The sequence below is a fragment of the Ambystoma mexicanum genome, chromosome 1q (genome assembly GCF_040938575.1).
Source record: "Ambystoma mexicanum isolate Mex_15411 chromosome 1q, UKY_AmexF1_1, whole genome shotgun sequence".
NCBI lineage: Eukaryota > Metazoa > Chordata > Amphibia > Caudata > Ambystomatidae > Ambystoma > Ambystoma mexicanum.
This window is the reverse complement of record NC_090922.1, coordinates 517,651,378-517,669,654: the sequence shown is the minus strand read 5'-3', so window position 1 is coordinate 517,669,654 and position 18,277 is coordinate 517,651,378. Positions and strand designations below refer to the sequence as shown.

Here is an 18,277-nt window from a genome sequence, read left to right as displayed (position 1 = left end):
CCTTCTGCTTCTATACACCAGGATATCACACCTATGTGATGATTATAGAGTGGGGAAAGAATTTGGTCGGCCAGGGGAAGACGGCAATGAACTTCCTCCAGTCAACGGAAGGCTAAGTGTGTAGGGTCGTAAAGTGGCCAGGGCCCAGGAGGAACTGGGAGGGGACTGCTTCTGAGCTGCAGGGAGAAAAAGGAGGCGGAGACAAACAAGGACCAAAGACACATTTTAAAAAGACGGATAACTTACTGTGTAAAATTGTTAAAAACACAAAAATAACAGCATTGTTAATGTAAATATGGACTGCAGATTTTAAAAGGTGCCAGAACTTCATACACTGATGCCCATATTCAATGCGCATATTTGTGGAAGTTTGCTCCGAAATTGAACATGGTTTTCCAGACAAAAAGGGCAAAATTCTGTAAAAAGCAGACAAGATCTTACAGCGACGGGTTTTGGAGGAGTATCTGCTACACAAAATATGTAATCTATATAGGTTATTGTTATAGAGGTTGCACACATAGAAATATGCATTGTACCAAAAGTAGATTTTGTGTTCAATAGGCGAGGGGTGGACTCTGGGCCTCGTAAACCCACATCATCATGAGGACACTGTTTTTCTCCTCCTATCAAGGGAGAGAGGAGACCCTGACCAATCCCTAGCTAGGTGGCGTGCTTAGGATGATCCAGCACACACACACACACCTTTATCATAAGCATAAATAGAGACAGCTCAGCACTCACAAGGACACACAGATTCACCCACTAACCGATTGCTGTTGGAGCACCCTGAAAGCAGAACCATCCATCTTCCTTGCTCCAGACTCCAGAGACTTGGAAAAGCAGAAAGGCCCATCATATAGCTGGACCACTTTCGGCTAGGCCTTAAAATCCCAGAACCAGAACCCCAGAGACTTAAGAGGAAATAGACAGCCAGGATGTGCTGTACTGTTTGCCTGCTAAAAGAATTATTGCCAGAACCAAGAGATCCAATCCAGTTGTGCCGTGCTTTGACCAGAGCCATTGCAGACCCGATCCAGTCCAATGCGGTGAACAGACCCAGTCCAATCCGGTGTGCCCACCAGAATTCCTGACCAGAAATCCCTGACCAGAATCCCTGACGGTTCCGTGTAAAACACATATAGTGATAGAACTGTCTCACTAGCATATGTACTGTCCATAGAAATCCCTGTCTTAAACCAACCTCTGTTGTATTCAGAACCGATAGTGTTAGGAGTATTTTTGAATTGTCAGAACTTTTCTTGCACTAAGTTTCTCTCATTTGTTTTCTAAAATCATAAATCATTAGTGTTGTGAATAAATAAATTGAATCCCAGAAAGAAAGTGAGTATCCACCACGTGAAGGGTCCCTGGCCAGGAATGTGGAGCTTCATGTATGGCATTCTCTTTTTCTGTAGTCATAATCTGGTATAAGAAATCCTTTTCGTCTTTTAAAAGTGCATTCCTGTTTTCCCTTTCTTGCACCGGTCCCAGAAAAACGACCTCCACTAAAACGTCCATACCTTCTTCAGTTTTTATGCTAGAATCAGAATTCTAGTTCCAACGTCTGATTGTAGCTAACATCCACAGCTTTAATTCGCACCTAAAACTGCATTCCAAATCCATATAGTTCTACCGTAATCGCGATTATCGCACACTGAAAAGTTTGCCGCAAATTTTCGTTTAAGGAATTTCTGACATGTGTAAGACAGCTGTTGATTGCTTCCGATCTCAATTTCAAGATTTCAGACTGTTTTAGTATCAAATCATTGCTAGTGTTTGTAACTATCCAAAGCAGCTCCCATATGAATTTCCACAATGTCAGCAATTTAGAGCCTATTTACTGTTTCACCCAATCCATTCTTCAGATAACTTTGAAACCATTTTGACAGCTTGCCAATCAATTCCGTTTTTCTCTTGTGTTGCTGGGGGGGAATTGGGATTGATATTTTGTTTGAATTCTGCATTCCTGAAACCTGTTTTCTCTCCTCCTATCTGTTTACATTGCCTGTTGAGGGGTGTGCAGGGGGAAATAGTAACCACACTGCTATCTGTTCTGAACACACACACAAAAGTATTATTTCTGTGCTGAATTGTTTTGCTCACTATTGCTCATTGTGATTAAAGAGATTGCTTAGTGTTACATCACCCCATTGGTGATTATTGTACACCCATTAAACATAGTGCGATTGAATTGTGAACTACATAAATAAATGTTTTAACTTGGCAAACCAGCCGGATTCCTGGTTCAGTGTGACCGCGGGGTTCCAAGAGAGGGGCGTCATATGAGTGGTACATCGTTCAGAATAAAAGAACTTTTCGACACAAATAAATAAGGATTTCAGTTGTGCATTACACGCTAGGCGTTGACTTAGGTGAAGTACCGGATTAGTGCCGGATTGAAATCACTTACACTGCTCATTGGCAACATAGGGGCAGTTGCTGGGGACACCACTGAGCCTCAATGACCCTTTCATTTGAAGGAGTTGAAAGGCCCTAATGCCGTCCCCGTTTATTTATAATAACAATAATTATTAATATTGGGTTTATGCTGCGCTTCATTGGGATTCCTCGAACATCTCAGTACTGTAACAGGTGTTAGTACCTGTTTTTGTTACATTCAGCAATCCCACTGTCAACTGCTTCCTAGAACAGTCGCCCACCTCACACCCGCCTCACTCTACGCAGTATTGCCATTCTGCATTCGACATCTCATGCAGCATCCTCACCAACGTCACTCACGCTTACTGCAAAACACAACAACAAGTTAATAACAAGGTATGGCACCGCTTATCTCCCCCATGAACAGAACAGAGCACAACACAACGCAGAGCTATGAGCCTACCTGGGTATCGCCGATCAGTCCCTGGCCTGGCTGACCTCGTTGCACTCTGATCGACCCTCCCAGATCCAACTTAGGTCCTTCCTTTCCTCTATCTCACTCTCTACCTGTGGTGTTCCCCAGGGGTCCAACCACTCTCCCAGGCTGTTCTACCAATACCTGGCACCTCTCGCCCACCGCATTGCCGCTCTCTGCTATAACTTTCAGTGCTAGGCGGATGACACTCTGCTGGTTTTCAGGCTCCCCTCTGCCACCTCTTCTCTCATCTCGGACAGTCTACTATCCAGGAATGGTGTGCCGGCAACGATCTCTGCCTTAATGCCAGTAAGACAGAGATTCTCCTCCACGGCACACCTGCACCCTCCTTTCCTGTCACTCTCTGGCCGGCCTACTTTGGCCCTCTTCCTGCTCCCAGCTGTGAGGCTAAGAACCTCTGGGTCACCTCCAACTCCACACTCTCCTTTTCTCCTCACATTTCTGACGTTTCTACGAAGTCAAACTACCAACTGCACTTCCTCAGAGGTATTCTTCCTTTCCTCTCATTGCCCAAGAAGCTCACTGCCTCTAGAGCTATGTTTCTCTCTAGGCTGGCCTACTGCAACAGCCTCTTTCTAAATCTGTCTGCTCAACCCTCCACCCTCTGCAACTCATCCAGAACAGGACTGTGTGACATTTCCTTGACCACAAGCCCAGGGATCGTATCCCTCCAGCAATGAAATCTCTCCCAGTGGCTGCACGGATTAAGTTGAAAACCCTCTGCATTGTCCACAAGGCCTTCTGGAGCCTGGGTCTTCAATACCTCCAACTCTCTTCTCAACCTTCCCACTCGAGCTCTTCACTCCCCCAACTCCCTGTGGGTCAGTCACTTCTCCAAGCAACGAGTTGGTGGTAGATCTCTTTCTTTGGCTGGGGCCTCCCTCTGGAACAGCCTCCCTGCCTGGCTGAAACTTGAGAACCATCTCCTGTTCCGGAAGCACCTCAAGACCATCCTCTTTGCTTATACCTCCTCTCTTCCTCTACCCTGCTGATTTCCTGTCTGATACTGCACTGGTCACCTGGATACCCTCAGATTTCAGGGCCAGGTCCCCGTCCACCCTGTTGCACATCCGTACTGCCTTACGGCAACCCTTGCACTTGGGTCTGTATCTGTAACCCTACAGTCCCCCCTACCTGCACTTTTGGACACCTGCTGTCTGCACTTACCCTGGCCACCTGCTTGCCGCACATCTTGTTATTGTTTTGATCCCATGTACAGCACTGCCCTCTCCCCTTTCCCCTGGCACTTTTCCCCTCGCCCATCCCCTGCATTTGGGCAATCTCAATGTTACTGGCCTAGTAAGATCGGTGTCTCGGTCCTCCCGGTTCCCTCTTCCTTGCCTCGTCGTGCCTTCAAACACTTGTGTATAGGCGGTTACAAATGCCATATCATATCGATGCAGTCTCTTTATTTTCTACGTCTACCTACTGTGATCGTAGACTGTGATCGTGTGCGTTTGTCTATGCCTTGTGTCATTGTGTACGGGTATCTTTATCTGGCCACGTCATGATATCTATTTGTAATCAGTGTGTGCTTTATGCGCATTTCTATGCATATCTGTCTTGCTAGCTGTGCCATGTTCGTTGCATGGTGATATATGTAAATTCACCTCCAAGGCCCTTTATTTGTTTTCTACAATAGTGTTTGTGCTTTTATGCGATCATTTGTGTAAGATCATCCTTGTCCTCCTGTGGGCATGTTTTTATCAGGCGTTGATGTATTTGAATGTTTGTGTGGAGAGGTATAAAGGCCATATGATGAGTGCATGCATGTTGCTTTGAGTGAAGCTACCTGCAAGGGCCAGCATGCTGCGCATGGGATGTCAGGAGGGCAGAAGCGGAAGCGAAGAGGGCTCGGGGAAGCCAGGAGCCTCTGGGGGGCCTTCTCATCACAAGGCCAGTCAGGGATTCCTCATTTATCAGCGCTGTTATTGTGGCTGCACAGAAGTGTGACCCGTACAATCCTAACGCTGCCTCGCCAAAGTATTTATTTACTGTACAAACCAGGTGCACTATAGTGGGAAGTTGAACACAGTATAGCGCGGCACCACCAACTTTACACATTATAAAAAGCACAAGCATGTGGTGGTTCCAAAAAACATTACGGTGTCAATTACCAATCATGCTGTAGTGGCGTGAACATACACTGTGCACACTTCCCCAATGCGACATCGTTTAGTTGCATGCAGAACCTTCCCGATCAGCAAGAAACAAAACATCACATTTCATTTGAGACAGCCACGGAAGGAGCAATACAGAATTTCATTAGGACTGAAGGCCCTACAGCCCTGCAACAAGAGATCAAGTAATCCATTCAATGAATCTGTAATAGGAAAATCCAACTCTCTGAAAACTCTCCAATTTAATCCCGCTTCGTTACGCTTCTGTGTAAAAACTTCACTGTTAATTTCGAAAGTGCACTGTGCAGTAGTTTTTCCTCGAACACGAAGGTGCGAGTCACAGACGAGTTTGAACTTTGTTTACTTGTGAAAAGAGGAGGCACGCCGACTATGCAAAGGCGGCACCCTTACCGTAGCGTGCAGTACTAAACACAAAAACGCCCATAGACATGTTAAAAGACGGATTAAACAAATAAACAGAAGCAGCACGTCAGAGCTCCCCCGCGACCGCAGTCTACCCTGTCCGCCACCTCCAGCTATTGAAGCTTGCAAAAAGCATCAGTGCCTGCAAGAGCAGCGTATCACACTACTCGGCGAAACACCCTGTGAAGATCATCAGGTAGCAATCTCCAGTCCCCGAAAATGGTCTATTAACATAGTGAATTCGAAATAGGTCCTAAAAAAAATAACGAAACTTACCTTCTCCCGGCTGTGGAATGCCTGCTACTTCCTTCTGGAGCTCCTCCTCCTCCAAGTTCCTACAGTGGGTGGGGCCCCACACGGTGATGTCACGGTCTTCCTTCTCAGCCTCTGAGCATTGATCCGCCTCCCTCAGCTCCCCGCCCACTGTCCTGTCCCTTGCACAGACTGCGGTGGGGTTTGCCATGTCCATGAGTGACAGGATTCTCTTGTTACTCGTGCACATGGTGGGGGAAGAGGCATTGTTTGTGGGGCCCGCCCCTCCCGCCAGCATGGGCCCGCCGCGCATGCTAAAAAGATAGTGTTTAAACTTGAAGTCAAAAGTTCATAAAGAACACCGATAAAAACACACTGCATGAACGAAGCAAGAGACATTTTCAGTTATGTGCAACCTGGCACCTTATTCTTAATACAAATTACTGTCCCATCTTTGGTCCAGTATCGTCAATTAAAGAAATCTCCAAAATTCCTTTGAGCCTCTGGGAAACAATACGTCCTTCAGTCTACATGAAACATGTATATGGGGAGTCCCATCGGTGGGGCTAGGGAGCAAATCTACTTTCACTATTGCTACACTGATTGCCATCCAGTTGCTGGGACACATCCCCCTTTAGTCTATGGAAGCAAAATAGTGGCCATTGAAAGATCAGGCTGAAACACTTCGGTTTCTGATTGATGATCTGTACCACCTGAACCACCCCACTCCTATTAGCCACAGCAAAGTGCCCCCATTCTAAGGTTGACGTCTGCTTGGTCCTGTTCAGTCCAGAGACAAGGCATCACTCCTACAGTAAATTTCGACATTGCATAACCCCCACCCAGCGGTTCCATGTGTTAAAAATCGCTGCAAAAATGGCAGTGGACACAAAATATTGTGGCAAAAGGGCAGTGGTTTTGCCGCTGCAATCCATGTAAAGGATGCGGGGACACCCCTGCAACCTCCGGACCCATTTTACCATTTAATGGGAGAGGGGGACAAACCCACAACCCCGCTCCCCTTAAATGGTGTAATGCGGTACACTTTTAACGGGTCAACCCACAGCATTTATTGCCACGATTTTTTGTACAGGCGATATTTTTGCCATGACTTTATCACTGCATACCCACCCAGCTATGGCATACGACCCCGACCACCTTTCAACAGTATCACCTTCACATCCTCTAATGCCGCCCCATCTACTTATGCTCTTGCCCATCCCAATATTCTGCTCGACTATTAATTTGCTCCCCCTTTTGAAAGCTTAATTTGCCTCGTCAAACTATTCCAACTCTTCTCTGCCCACCCCTCACCCAATTGTTCCAATCCACATCCTCCACTTCACAATAGGTACCCCTGGCTGTTCCCTTCAGTAGCACATAACTCACGCCAAGCTCATCTGCACCACTCATCTTTCTCCCCCCCCCCTCTCCAATCCCCTACGTAATGCAGCCTGGGCCTTTGGAATGCCCAAAACCTCTGCAAACAAACCCATCACAGACTTTGTTGACTACCATGCCCCCAAACTCTGTGGTGGCCATGACAGAAGCACGGATTCCCCTCAACATGGTCACTCTGGCTGCCCTCCATACTGATATGCCTACCTTCTCGCAACCACGGTCACTGCTTTTTTTCTCTTTTTTAAAAAGACACCTTTTCCAACCATGTTCCCCAAGTGACTTCACACCATCCACACCTTTGAGCGACTGCATCCCTGTTCAACTTCTTACTCCTAGCCCCACCACTATCCCCTCCCCCCCACCATCAACCAGCCACCTGACCACCTCCAGGTCTTCTTCATGGACTTTAACTTGGTACTCTAATCACTCCCTCCCCGATCACTTTATGGGTAACCTCAACCTGACAAATGTATCTAAGGCCTACCAACATTTGCTGGACTCCATTCTCTCAGACCATTCTATCAACATCTTACACAACCTCACTAAATACACCCAAGGCACTTTGCATGACCTCATCTTACTAGCCTCAAATCCTCTGCTCCCCCCCATCAAAGCCTCACTCACCTCAAACGAAAATGTAAGCATGACTCACCCTATACTCTTTCCTTGACCAAGTCAGAACCTCTACCAAAGCGCACTCCCCAAACTGGTCACTTTATCAAACTTGTCTTGGAGTTAAAACAATACACAGGCTACCATTTGTGACTATGCCTACCCAGCCCCCTTCTTTACCGCCTTGGGCCCCCTGCCATCAAACATGAATATCCCCTGCCATCCAACAGCTCAGGACAACCATGCAGCTCCAACTTTGCTACGGTTATAAAATGTGCTCCCCGTTCTCATGATATATAAAGGATACCCTCCCCAGCCCCATCGCTGCTCTCAATTCTGCCAAATCCTCCCATCACATAGATCTCATGCCCGCTCACCCCTAACAGCTTAAGTCCAGAACCATGTCAAGTCATAATTAACACCCCAAACTCTGTTCCCAACTTCTTTGATGACTTTGCCACCTAACTCTCAACATGTCACTAAAATATGCGACATACCCTCCATCAGTCCTATTTCTTCCCACACATACCTTTGCATGTCTCTAACCTTGCTCCAACCTCCCTAGATAGGTAAGCTGACCTCTTAGCCACCACCCTGCCAGCCCATCCTGTGATGCTACTGACCACTCTGAACCTCAGAAGATCAAACGGTTTGCTTTGATCAGCTAATTTCACCTCACCTTCCTTTTCAATAGCCATCAACTGGCATCGTTTTAACCTGATGTAAAATGGACACGCTCAAAGCAATTCCAGAAAAAGGAAAAAAATAAACACTACTGCCAACCCCAAAAATCCCTTTTTTAAATTCATCTTTCTTCTGTCCATCATGCAAAAATCATTAAGAGAACGGCCTAACTGAATGGTGAACTACTTGAAGGAATACTCACTGTCTCCTCCGCCCCCCAACGGCCACACCCTAATCTGGATTTTACTTTACGTTGTTTCTTATATCGCACCACACGCCCGGAGGCCTCAGGGCGCACATAGAAGATGTACAAACAAACATGTAGGTGGAAGGCCTATACAAAGGGGATGCTAATCTAAATCTTTATCAAAAAGGTGCATTTTCAAAGCAAGCTTTTTTAAAATGTGCCAAAGAGGGAATGGTCCTTGCAGACAGTGGAAGCTTATTCCAGGCATGAGGAACACAAACGTCAAAGTTGGCTCCCCAAAATTTCTACAGGTTATACCGTGGTAAAGCTAAACGCAAGACTCTCCTAGAAGGAGCCTTCGTGAGCCAGTCAGCTAAGTATTTAGGGGTGGCACCATTGAGATATTTATTGAGATATTTATGAGTAAGGGTCAATGTTTTATGGAGAATTCTACTCTTCACAGGAAGCCAGTGCAAAGCCTGCATTTGCCGAGGTGATATGAAGCTGCTTACACTTAGCCCGTGCGTAGCACGGGCAGGTGCATTCTGAGTGATTTACAGCTTAATGACTTTACAAGCAGACATCCCAGCCAAGACACTATTGCAATAGTTAAGCTTGGAGTTGACCGATGCGGATGCAACCACAGCTCGATTCGCGCCTGATAAATGTGGGCAAACCGGTCTAATAAAGGAGTTCAAGTAAGTACAAGAGGAGCAAAAGGTGAGAGGTATGCCTGTTAAAGGTTGAGAGTCGGAAAACACAGCCAAAGTCTTTACGTTGGGTGACACTGGAATGGAACATCCGGCAATATTGAAGTGACTGAATGCTGTGTCAAGTTTCTTTAGTCTAGGCCCCAAGCCAAGAATCAAAAATTCAGTCGTACTGTCATTGAGGGCCAATGAATTCATCACCATCCAAGACTGAATTGCAGCGAAGATCATATCCACCGCCAAAGAGTCATGGACATATTGTGGGGTACATTTACCAGCCCAGCAGAACTCCCCTGCACCACCAAAAATGCATTTTAGCAGTTCAAAAGTAATGGATGCGCTGGCTCTACTGAGCACATATGGGGCGAGATGGAACATAGAACATCCCGAGAATGGCTGCAGTTATTTTCTTCATATGCACCAAAAAGAAGAATTCAAAAGCAGCCTGGCTCAGCTCTGCTATGCTGCCAGCTCAAGACTTCCAACTGAAAGAGAAAATGTTTGGTGTTTAAAAATGATTTTGAACTGGTGCTATTTCCATCTTTTCAACATTACACAGTTTGGTTACAGTAAAACACATCCATGCCCATCTATCTTCAGGATGAACACCATCAAAGGAGGGCAATTCCTCCCTGAAAGGCATTGTGTGTCAAGGAAAAACTGATTGAGCAGAGAAATTAATTTCAGGCCATACAGCAAGGGTTTATTCTTGCAACAAAGTAACACGGGCAAAACTCTTCACAAGAAGCTCTCTCTCTCCCCTTGCCTATGCCAGTTTCAAAGAACCCTTGTTTTGAACAGATTCCTGTGTATTAGAAATTGACCAGAGCGAGGAAAATCGCATTTGTAAATGACCAGGCAAAGTAAAATTAACCTGTGTTGAACTGCTCTGCAAATATATATATATTATATATTATATTATATATTATTTTTTATTCATTTTTGAAAACTTTTTATTAATGTACACAGTTTATTTCAAGCGTTTACTATTTTTATACTGATAGAATAATCTTTACAAAAGGAGATGACTTACAAAAACGGAAGAGTATAAAGCGAGGTAACCGATAACCTTGAAATTTCAACTAAAACATTTTAGATGACAGGATAAAATACAGATCAAATACAACACATTAGTCCCATTCATATCTGTCGAACATAAAAAGACATCCAATATCATGTACAATCATTCTTCTTCAGTCCATCTTCCTTCAACTTTGACTCTTAACTTCAAGTAATTTGAATGTGAACTCTAAAAATGTCGTTAGTGCACAGTTCAGTTTCCTATTTCTGCAATTGTATATCATCTCCAACCATTTTTAGGAATCCAAGCCGCATGCGTCCACCACACACTGTTGAAAATATGCGATTCTCAGTTCCCTCAATTCTGGGCAAAATAATATCAGATGCTGCAAAGTTTCACACTTCTGTTTGCAAAGCCTGCATTTCAGGCAGAATTGTTCTTTACTGTATTCTTGCCAACGTTTCGAAGGACGTTTAGTCTGAATTGTAATAACAAATCTCTCTGCTTGTCATGAGGAAACAAAATATTCTGGAATAATAGATCTTATACTTCAGTTTGTATCCAGCAAGGTATGGGTATTTGATTTTGTTCTATGTTGTTCGGTTTCTGACCAATCTTCGGCCCAAATATGTCTCTTTATCAGGTTCGGGTTTTCTATTAGTGTGTTTAATCAAAGTCCCAAATTAATCAGCAGTTGATTGCAATCTTTTTTCCATTCATCTACTACTTTCTCAATATGTCCATTACTCTTACTTTTTAGTATTTTGAATTGCGGTGGACAGTTGTTGAGCATGGTTTTCCGATACAACATTAATTTATTGTAAATTATGTGGGCAAATAGGGAAGATAACCCCAATTCATGGTGCATGACAGCCATAGGTGTAGCCTTCGGAAGTGGCAAGATGTTTTTTTCCAAAAGCTACCCTCAAGGGTATTCCAAAACTCTTCTTTTGTGCCCATGCAAGTCTCTCCACCATAGGTCAATGAAGGTATAACCTTTTGCCTATAAAATTTAATCAATGGTTGTAGTGAAAACTTCCCTTATCTTTTATTTATAGTTTTCCCTTGTGCTGTTAATCTTTTTGCTTTGCTTTTCAAGGTATTCTTCCATGGGTCCTTGTTTTTTGCAGTGCTCAATTGGATTCCTAAGTATCTTATTTCGTTACGAGGTTCTATATAGTGGTCATTTAGAGACCATTTTAGTCTTTTTTGCCCTTCCCTCTTCTATCACCAAATACTAGTATTTCTGATTTTATTGCAGTTATCTTCAATTCTTTTTCGGCTACATATTTTTCAAGTGTGTTTAAAAGATCTTTGTAAGCCTATCATAGTCTGATCCAAAATGATCAGATCATCAGCGTATATTATTCTTCCAACTGATGTTCCGTAGATTTTTCGGAGGGAAGGCCAAAATTTCGTCTGGGATTTTTTGTAAATCTTCTATGTAGAAGAAAGAGTGGCTGCCAAAGGACATCCTTGTTTAAGTCCTTTTCTGGTCAAAATTATTTTTGATAAGAGTAAAACTAGACCATTGTGGTAACTTATCGATGTGTTTGTGCATACATCTTTTATTGCTTTTAGAAGATCTTTGGGGCAGCCTTTATTCTCTAATTTTCTCCACAGCAAATCTCGGTTTATACTGTCAAAGGCTTGCTGGAGATCAATACTAGCCAAATATAATTTTTGTTTTCTGTCGAAAGCACTTTTTTTCAACAATGCAAATGACAGGAGATTCAAACTACATCCTACATGTTTCACAAATCCAGATTGTCTTTTGACATAGCACTAGCTGTCTTTGATCCATTTCTTCAGCCGGTTCAAAATTCCAGTGGCAAAAATCTTTCCCACACAATCCAACAGGGCGACCGAACGATATTTTATTGCCTTTGACCGATCTCCCTTTTTAAAAATGGGAACGATCATTGCAGATCTCCAGGACTCCGGAGTGCGTCCCATTTTGGTTTTTCTCTTGAATAACATCTCACAATATTCTGGCCATTTTTCCGGGTCTGTTTTTAGGACTGCATTTGATAGCCAGTCGGGACCTGGGGCACGCGAGTTGCTAGCTTTGTTGGTTAGTGTCTTAATTTCTTCTTTGTCAAAAGTTATGTTCCACTCCTCCTTTGTTTTGCACTCTTCTATATTACATTCAGTGATGTCCCCTAATTCATTGACACCTTTCCCAAAATGACTGATCCAGGCACTTTCTGTTATTGGATTTATTTGACAAGAGATATTTACATTGTCTCTCATTTAGCAACTCCCACACATTTCTGGTATTAGTATTGTTGAGTGCTCTGCACATATTTTCTGCATCTTTCTGATGCGTTTGCTTTGTGTGATTTTTGCCAGTTTTTATATTGTTGGTTTCTTTTTCATATCAATTCTCTTTTCCGATGATGGTTAGATCGTTTTAACTTCCTCAAATCTTGTCTTAATTGTTTCTTTTGTCGGGTCACTTCAAGATCATATGCGATTAGGCTTGAATTGTGGTTTCATTGTTTTAACATTAGTTTCTTTAAAACTCTGCTGTAGCGTGAGAATGTATTCTGACTTTGGATCTTCTATTCGATGTGATTTCAGCATCTTTATTACCATTGATGTGTGCTTTGGTTTTATTCTCAAGCGATTTCTTTCAGATTCCAAGTAAATTTTCACATTACACCTACTATTTTCCACTTTCTTGTCCTTGATTATCGTGGAGATAATGATATCATGGTTGCTATGTGAAGTCTGTGTCAGGCAAAAGTTCGCAATTCTTTGTAGGAGGTTTTCTGATGTAAACATATAATCTAGAATTTCCTGTGTTTTATCGTTTGACCAAGTGGTATGTCACCTAATGTGTTTCCATTCAGTCTGTGAATTACTCTGACTTACATCTCTCCCATCCAGCTTTTTCCACGTGCACATTTTTTTCTATTGTGACTGGATTTCGTTTTTGCATTTAGCATTCCTCCTCGAAGCAATTTGCATTGAGGTCTCCACATATCATGATGTAAGCGGAAGTATACTTTTCTCTCATTTGATCAATACATTCCATGACTTGATCCAAAACATTTATTTGTTGTTTATTTGTTGGGTTCCAATACACATTTAACACCAACAATTCCTCTGTTTTTTTTTTGTCTACACCAGGTTCTATCTGTAGAACAGTTGATTGTATATGGGCACTTATATTCAATGCTTCTATTACGGAAAGGCAGGTTCCATTCTTAATTAAAGTCAATAGCCCAGCTGTCTATCTTCCTATCTCTCCACCTTTTGCCGGGTTGAACACAACAGTATAGCCATCGACCAAGGGAACTTTCTTAAGCCAACACTCTTTTATGCAAATACTGGTTAGATCACATAATACCAGATCTTTCTCAGTGCTTATAGCCCCGAGTGTTCCAACTTCCAATCTTCCAACTTTCTTCATTTTCAGTCCACTTAGGCTAATCCTCCCTTTTTCTTTGCCAAGGTACTGGATCTTCTTTAACACTTGTTGAAGCCTGTTCCATAGATGATGTTCCTTTAATCGTGATCTTAATTTTGTTTAAGTGGTCTTTGTCTTTGTTCAAATTTTGGTATGTGGCGTCTTCTGTGCCACATGGATAGCTGGGATTTACTTGGGCAGGTTTTTCCATACTTATACTCTTCAATGGTTCTTGTTGAGTATTAATTTCAAATCGTGTAATATCCATACTATTGTTTATATGATTAATGTCTTCATTTGTCTGACTTTTCTCATTTCTAAAACCCAGCAATTGGAAGTTCTTTTGCTTCCAACATTATAGAGGCAAGAATCACTGAATTAAGAGTTATTGCAGCTATGTCGTTTTTGCTCTGATTTGGGAATCTTACTGTCAATATTTCTTCTGATCGTGTAGTTCTTAATTGAGGTATATATTGCACTATTTTCATGATTGCTGATCTATTGAGAATCAGACCATCTGTAGTGTTTGCCGAGTGTTGAAGGAGGAAGGAGTCCCTTTATTTCTCTGTGGCCAGGACTTGCTTTCAGAAAGAGGAAAGACTAAAGTCTGTCTACAGTGACAGTGAAATCCAAATCTTTAAAAAACACTTCTGGATGCCGAGTGTTTGCCGAGTGTTTGCCGAGTTGGCAACTATGTTGGGAAGAAAAGCTGCCAAAATATAAGTAAAATTGTACTGCGTGTAATTTATTTTTCCCCACAAAGAAGAACTTCAACATCATGGCTAGGCCCAGAAATTGCTGTCAAACCAGTCTTTGCAAAGGCAGGGACTTCTAATGTGACAGCTCTATGGGAAAGGAAGTTCCTTTACCACATGAAAGGCCCAGAGCTGTGGGAAGTGGCGACTTCGTCAGATTGAGCAGCATTGCTGCAGCATGGGACAATGGTCAGCACTTCACAGAAAAGTGTGAATTCCTTGTAACACCTCTCCTCAGCTGCATCTGCCAGAATCAAAAGGGTGATATGGTAACCCTGCTGCCCAGAACGGACACAGAGGGGGCAGGCTGGCTGGGAACATTTTAAGGACCGCACTTCAGTGACAGATACCATTCATTTGATTTAAAAGACTTTTTATATTAAAGCATTTATTTCAGTAACCTAAAGAAGTAGTAATGTGAAATAAGGACCATCTTAATGCAAATTGTGTACCATTAAAACACAACTATGTGGGTTATCCTAGCATGTGGGGAGCACGAACGACAGTAAAAAGACATTTCTGGAAAAAGCATACATGACACGGTTATGAAAGTTAAATGCAAATATGCCCGACATTAATAGGCTTAGGTGTATCCATTTTTAGAATTTTAGGGGAAATATTTGCCATAGAAATTGCGAAAGGTTGCCAGTAGGACTAAACAGCATCGTACAAACTTGGGGTTTGGAATAGTATGCTCCATGTGAAATATGGTATTTTCCCCATCTAATTTTTAGAAGGGTGACATTCATAAATATGAGGTTTTTGTTTCATAACTGATTTTGGCAAAAGTAACTGTGGTATAACAAAGCACACACACTAAAACTGAGTCACTTCCTTCAGTCCAATCTGCTTACAGGGAGGCGGCGACATCCTCAGCCTGACCTATCTGATTTTAGAGGTATGTCTAGCTTAGTTGGCACACATAGTAAAAATCTTCTGATGTCATCCGGCCTAAAGAAGGAGAAGACAGTCAACATTCAGGACATTAAAAAAAATCCAGCATTCAAAAATCCAAGTCGCAACATCCAGAGATCCAGACATTCCACATTCAACCTTCCAGATGCCAGTGCCTGGCAAGGGGTATCTGATCATGATCCATGCAGTACCTCCTATCCAGGCAGAACCACCATCCAACTAAAAACCTACAAAAATCCCAATAATTCAGGGAGAAAGGGGAGAAAAGGCTGCTGAACCCTTTTGGGATTATCCAGTGACCAGACCTGCTTTGCCCAGCTAATGCACCCCGCTGTCCACTGCGACCAGACCCCGGTTGACTCGCTGTCCCTAGAGGAGAGCCGCTGCTGCGCAGTGACTAGGCCCCTGTCCCGCTGTCCAGGACTGGGCTGGCTGTCCAAACATTCCATTCAAGTGCTTTTTGTAAGCATCACCCTTCCCCCAGTAACCAAAAAGCTGCACTCATTGCTTTGTTACCTTGTATTATGTCCAATCTCATAGAATCCTATAAATACCCTAGTTAATTCTTAAATTGTCAGAATCCTCTGTGTATCCTGTCCGTAGGAAAATCTGTGTTAATCTCCATGCGTTACCGCCTTTCTTTCCAAATCATTCCAGTCCATTGTATAAATCCTTAGTACTATTTGGAATAAATGAATTCCCATATAAAGAGGCCCACAGTGTGAATGAGTTAACATTGCAAATTAACCTTTTCGCGGGCAGTGTCTTTCTTTAATAATCTAGCCACTAAAAATAGTTTCAGTAGAACCTGTCATTTTCCTTTTGAAACCGATTTCGCCCGTGTAACTGCTTTTATTAGAAAATCTGATTTATTTTCTACAAAGAATCCCATACTATCACCATCAAGAGTCACCCTTTCAGTTTCATAACATACCTGTTGGTTGCCTTTGTACCTTAGCATTAAAACCGATTTCCGATTAGGTCTGTTTAGCTCATTTTCCAAGCCGTTTTGCTATTTTTAACCCATGAAACGAAGCAATTAAAATTTTGCCACATGTGATTTTTGCTACACTGTTTTTTACTTACCAAGTCAATTTTCTAAACTGTATGCCCATTGTTAGTACATTACCTTGTAGTTTGTGAGTTTTCTTGCTTCATTAGTACAGCCACACACATTCTTGCCTAACTGTGGTGCTATTTGAAAATACTTGAAAAGTAATCTTGCTGTCATTCATTTGTGCATTGTTGATCTGATATTAGAAGGTTAAACTGAGTGTATTCTATCATTTTACTGTGTAATCACCACCACACTGGTGATTGCTGCCCTATATTGAATGCATTGGATTTTTATTCAAAATTAAAAATAAATCAATATTTCATTATTACACACCGGCCTGGTTCATGGTCCATTGTGACATAGGGTGTACGTTGAGGGGGGGGGGGGGATTGTGAGCCAGGTTGGCTGCCTTCTCAAAAACAATCTGAATGCAATAAACTTAAAAGCGTTTTAATTGTGCACTGCAGTGTGCCGCATCTTTAAAATCCTTAACAATATTACCCAGAGAATTCCAGAAAAATCTGCATGTTGTCCGCGTAGTTGGTGAAGAGGAATCCTAAGCTGTCATGCAGATTGAACAGTCGCCTGTAATAGAGATTGAACAGTGTCACGGAAAGGCACGAGCCCTGTGGAACGCCACAAGTCAGGAAGGCAGGGCAGGCTTGGAAATCCTCCACTGCAACCCTAGCCACGCAGAGTGCTAGGAAGAATTAATCCAGGATGCAGCGCTAGTCGTGCATTTATGAATACCAATCAGTCTTTTTATGAGCATAGAGTGTTCCACAAGATCAAATAGCAAATACTCCATGGAAACTACCCTCGCCCCACATCAACTTTCTTGCCATTGCTCATCACTTCCACCTACCCACCATCCCCATTTTTTCTCAAGGAATCATACCACCCATCTCCAAACACTCTCCTACCTTGGCTGTAAGCACACCAAACCTAAAAGATGGCCTCCTATTGCTCTGATCACTCCATCTACAGAAACAACACCCATCGGCGGTCGCGCTTCAAGACTCAGTTCTAGGTACACTCCTCGGTCACGAACACTACCTCACTGGATAATCTTATTTCATCTGCCCGCCTTCTTACTGTTGACATCCAGATAGTCTTCCCTCCTCACATCTCTGAACACAGTTTCTCCCCCGCACCACCATTGGATGGCCGCATGCTGCCAGATGCAAAGCTCCTCCAGGACAGATTTCATCTTTTTCCGAGCCTCCAATGCCAGCAACCTCAATCTCTCACCCCCTACCACCTTTCCTGCAGACCGCCTTACTACAGCAGTCCTCCAACAGTGATCTCAAACTCAATTGCTGCCACTGCGGTTGGGACTACCGTCCGAAACATCAGGAAAATCCACCCAAACCACGCCTGTCAAATGACTAATCTCTAAGCTCTAACCTTAAAAAAACTGGATTACTGCTTTAGTCTACTCCTGGCGGTCCCCCACTACTTTTTCTCTCCACTCAGAGAAGTAATCTTTGCCACTTGCACCCTCTATAATCTTCATAATCCTACGTCCATTCCACGTTACCGGCACAACACAGGCGGACTATCCATGTAAAATGTCTCCTTTTGCTTGGTCCTGAAATCTATCCAGGACCAAGCCCTCAACTACCTTGCAGCCTGCATCTCCCAGAATTCACCCTTTAAACTATCAACAATGTATCTGCCCCTCCCACTTTCTGTACCATTTAGTGACCAGCAAAGCAATCCTCAACCTGCTAACTTGTAATGGGCCCTCCTTACACCTTGGTTACGCGTTCCTCTAATCACTATGCCAGTCCTACCCATTTACTAAACAAACACGCTTTTGTAAATGGCAATTGTGTAAACACTTGCCC

The 18,277-nt window shown here is 43.1% G+C and overlaps 1 protein-coding gene across 6 annotated transcripts in view; it reads right to left on the bottom strand.

Moving 5' to 3' along the window:
* ARHGEF1 (Rho guanine nucleotide exchange factor 1) overlaps positions 1-18,277 on the bottom strand; it is a 1,792,426-nt gene that overhangs the window by 1,681,663 nt on the left and 92,486 nt on the right. The window contains exon 1 of one of the 6 annotated variants that reach the window (XM_069640914.1): positions 5,695-5,791. The exons of the other annotated variants lie outside the window; for them this stretch is intronic. The gene's annotated coding sequence lies outside the window, so the exon portion shown is untranslated. Of the gene's footprint in view, positions 1-5,694; positions 5,792-18,277 lie in introns of those variants that run through there. 6 annotated transcript variants of the gene reach the window in all.